The sequence below is a fragment of the Vespa mandarinia genome, chromosome 8, assembly GCF_050613455.1.
Source record: "Vespa mandarinia isolate Hongniang chromosome 8, ASM5061345v1, whole genome shotgun sequence".
Taxonomy (NCBI): domain Eukaryota; kingdom Metazoa; phylum Arthropoda; class Insecta; order Hymenoptera; family Vespidae; genus Vespa; species Vespa mandarinia.
In genome coordinates, this window is record NC_140817.1 from 3,242,501 (window position 1) to 3,247,500 (window position 5,000).

The window sequence follows — 5,000 nt, forward strand, 5'->3', positions numbered from 1 at the left end:
TGTTTGTTGTACGTGCATGGAACAAGGATTTACAATAAGTCTGTAGTTTTTATTATTTTTTTCTTTTCCTTCTTTTGTTCGTTCATTTTTTTGTTGCTACGAAAGGAAAAAGAAAAAATATAAATATGTATATAAATACAATATGCATATATAAATAATATAAAATAGAAACGAACGATCGATCGAACGATCTTGCAAATTTACAAACGAAGAAGAAGAAGAAGAAGAAGAAGAAGATATTTTCTATTGCTTTTTTTTTCTTTTTTCTTTTTTTTTTTCGCTTTCTTTTGTCGCTTAATGTCCATTCATACATTATTATTGAATATTGAGTTTTAAATCACACACCGAGATTAATCGGGGAACAATCTTTGATTTTTCGTTGATATAAAAACATCTGTCCTCTCGCTCTTTCTCGCTCTCTCTCTCTCTCTCTCTCTCTCTCTCTCTCTCTCTCTCTCTCTCTCTCTCTCTCTCTCTCGTACGCTATACATATAATACAAAAGTGATCGTTTTACGTGCACGCTGCAAATAATGCTTGACGTATTTACTTACTTAATTAATAAACGTTTTGCGGCGTTATTCGCTGAACGAAATTTCGTTACGAATGATTCTTTTTTTCTCTCTCTTTTTTTTTCCTCTCTCTTTTTTATTTATTTTTCATTTTTTTAAGTATTAAATTTAAAATTCCTCTCTTTTATATCTTTTCTTTTATTATTATTTTTATTTTTATTTGTTTATTTATTTATTTATTTATTTATTTATTTATTATTATTTTTTTTTTAATTATTTTCTTCGTTATCTTTTTTTTATTCTTTTGTTACTTCTCTTTTTTTTTCTTTTTCTTTTTATTTTCTTTTCTTTTTTTTTTTTTTTTTTTTTTCAATTTCTCCCTCATTTTAACGACGCGCCGCCATTTTGCGATACACCGTCCTTGATACTATTATATAATACAAGGAATAAAATATCGGCTGTGTTAGTATTACAACGATGCTTTTATGATCAATGATATTAGATCAGCGCATATTCTAATTTAGTTTTCTTTCTTTCTTTTTTTCATTCTTTCTTTATTTATTTATTTACTTATTTTCCTTTCATTCAAAATCGATCACGACCAACGCACGAATGTTTTATACGATGTTTTATTTGATTCTATTTGTTTGTTTTGTTTCTTTTTTTTTTTTTTTTAATGATGATGCGAAATATCGCTTTCTCTCTCTCTCTCTCTCTATCTCTCTCTCTATCTCTATCTCTCCTACCCCCTCATTCTTTTCTTTTCTCATTCTGTCCCTACCTTTTCTTGATATCTTTACTGAATTCTAGTTTTGTATTTTTTGCCAAAGCTTCATTTATAATTGAACATTATATTCTTTTTTCTTTTCTTTTTTCTTTTTTTTTTTTTGCAAGTAAACAAAGAGAGCTTTGAGTCGATCGGAAAGAAGTGAAAAACTTTCGTAATATTTTATATGTTTTTTTATTCGGAATTTCTTTTTCTTTAATTTATTATTTATTTATTTATTTATTTAGTTATTTATTTATTTATTTGTTTTTTAGTTATTTATTTATTTATTTGTTTTTTAGTTATTTATTTGTTTCATTTTGATTGAGACATTTGAATATTTAGTTCCATTTTTCTTTCTTCCTTTATTGTTCTTTTCTTTTTTTTTTTTTTTATATTTTCTTTTTTTATTTTTTTTTTTCACATCATAACTTTTGATTATGAGAACGTGTGGCATCATCGAGAAGAATAATTAACAATATACAATTCACAATTAATACGATAACACAAAATAGTGGGATCTCTTCGCATTTTTCGATAAACGCCGTATATAATCGATTACCAATGAAAACGATTAAGACTGAAATATTTAAAAGTGACAAATCTAAAACATTATAGATAAATTCGTCTAAAATCTAAATAACTTGTTCAGATGTATATCTATGTGTGTATGCGTGTACGTGTTAATATGCGTTTAAATCGGCATATGTAATGTGTATGTAAATTCTAGAAGAAATCGTGGTGTAAATTTTTTTTTTTACGAAACGGCGACGCTTTCTTTTTCTGTCTCTCTCTCTCTCTCTCTCTCTCTCTCTCTCTCTCTCTCATTCTTTCTCTTTGTCTATCTTTATTTCTTTCTCCTTTTTTTCTTTTTATTTTATTTATTTCTTTTCTTTTTCTTTTTTCTCAAACCAATTTCAATGAAAATGAAATTGTTTGTGTATATGTGCGTGCGTGTGTGTGTGTGTGTGTGTGTGTATGCATCTATGTAAGTTTACGTGAGCGCAAGCAAAACGTCACCGTTTTATACAATAGAATAATTCGCTATTTTATAAATTACCGTATAATTGTAATGTATAATAATATATTACAATAGACGATCATATCGAGTAAAAATTGTAAAACCGTGTTTTCTTTTTTTTTTTTTTTTTTTTTCTTTTCTTCCCTTTTCTTTTCCTTTTTTCAAGAGTCCATTAAAATGAATCTAACCGACTCGAATTATCCTAAGTTAATTAGCATTTAACTATTATACGTTCGAATATAGCTCAGATATATCGGAAGTGATAGTGGGTCTGCTGTAAAAATAAAAATTTAACATTTGTCATCTTGAGGTTGCGTATGGAAGGACATGTTTTATTGTTTATTGTACGTTATATACTGCTTTGTTCGGTGTAAAAATATAAAGCATTTCGATTACAGACTTCGTACGCAAGGTGCCATTGTTAATGAATATAATTTTCCTGGCTATTATCGATATCCTTCTGTCTCTTTCTTTTTTCTCTTTTCTTTTCTCCTCTCTCTCTCTCTCTCTTTCTCTCCCTCTCCCTCTCTCTCCCTCTCTCTCTCTCTCTCACTCTCTTTTTCTCTCTCTCTCTCTCTTTATCTCTATTTCTATCTCCTTCTCTCTTTCTTTCTTTCTTTCTTTCTCTTTTTCTCCATCTTTTTCTCTCTCTCTCTCTCTCTCTCATGTTATGTATATTCCTCTTCTTGATACTGGGTTCTAACCGATGAAAGATAATACAACAAAAGAAGATTGTTAACGACTGTAAATCAAATGAATGTATTTAGAATAATCAACACATTATATATATATATATTTTCAATGAGATTTACGATGGAAAAATTTTTTATTACGGCAAAGAATATGAGTTACGTTGTCTGTGGATAAAGTGAAGCAAAAAAAAAGAAAAAAGAAAAAAAAGAAAAAAGAAAAAAAAATAAAGAAGGGAGGGTAAACAAAAAAAAAGAAGAAAAGAAAAACAAAAAAAGAAAAAGAAAAATAATGGAAAAAGAAAAAGAAAGTCGAAAAGGAAAATAAGGTCAGCCCAGTTTCAAGGAGCGATATTAAACCTCGTGCCCCGCTTCATCTTAACAATGGCCCAGGCTATGGAGTTAATAATTGCTTCTCTGTTTTTATGTGGTAATGATAACAATATGCATGTATAACAAATGTATTTTAAAAACGGTTTCGCTTGTGGCATTTTACTGCTCTCTGTAACAAATAAGATATCGTCATTCAACGTGGTGGCTTATATCAACAAGGGCTCCGGGGGAGGGGCTTTTTTCTTTTTTTTTTTTCACCTTTTTTCTTTTTTTTTTTCTTTCTTTCTTTTAATCCTGGGACACATACTTTATCGTTTTGCTGAAATTATTTTTTTATACTTAGAGATATTTTATTTTACTTTACTTATGTTTTTTTTTTCCTTTTGTAATTTTTTTTTGTCTTTTTTATTATTATTATTATTATTATTATTATTATTTATTTATTTATTTATTTATTTATTTATTTTTCATTTATTTCGGTCATTTAAAAACACTATGCACTTCCCGCTCGTACGCCTGAAAGGACGACACCGTCGTTCGCGTTGCTCGCTTATATATAATATGTTATATATATATATATATATATATATATATATATATATATACATATATATACATATATATATATCATATATATATATCATATATATATCATATATATATATATCATATATATATATCATCGATAAGCAAAACACAAACGGTTGCGGTCCGTCGGGCGCGTCAACAAGAGGACAGAGCAGCGAATCCCATATCTCTCCTCGCCATTTTATTTCTATATATAATATATATATATATATGTATATATAATATATAAAGAACGCTCGTGTTTGTCACACTGTAAAAATTAACGAATCTGTGGTACCGTGTGGTCCTGTATATATACACTAGTGTTTGCTTCTCTCCTCCCTCCCACTTCACACATCACTAAATTCCCATAATTATCTTTTCTCATTCCTCCTCTTAACCTTTTTCTTCCTTTCTTTTTTTCTTCTTTCTCTCTCTCTCTCTCTCTCTCTCTCTCTCTCTCTCTCTTTGTTGTATTTTTTTTATACCGTATACCGAGAAATATTCTTAATGGAACCGATCTAAATATTATATCGTGACTTTTTTTTCTTCTTTTCTTTATGTCTCTCTCTCTCTCTCTCTCTCTCTCTCTATTTTTTTTGTTTTTTTTTTTTCTTTGGCGTGCGTTACTAAATCTGAGTAAACTAGAGATCATTGGAAAAAAATTACGTTCTTTATTCTTCATTATTTTGATCTCGTTTAAAATCAAACGAGATATTTTCCTTTTTCTGTTTCCTTCTGTTTTGTTCCTTTTTCTTCCATTTTTACCTTTTTTCTTCGATTATTTTTGCCCACTTCATGAATCTGCCTATCGGACACGACGCGACACACTTCTTCCTTTTCTTCTTTTTTTTTTTTTCTTTTTCCTTTTCTTTCTTGTTATTGTTGTTGTTGTTGTTTTTTTTTCTTCTTTTTTTTCCTTTATATTATTATTATTACGATAAAGCACGAGGAAAACGTAATCCATCTTTATATATCTTTATTTAGAAACTTGGGGAAAATATTCTTTTTCTCCTTCCCTTATCTACATTAAAAGAGAGACCGATGTATCCTGATATACATACATTACTTTTGCATACAATTATTCCGCATCTCTCTCTCTCTCTCTCTCTCT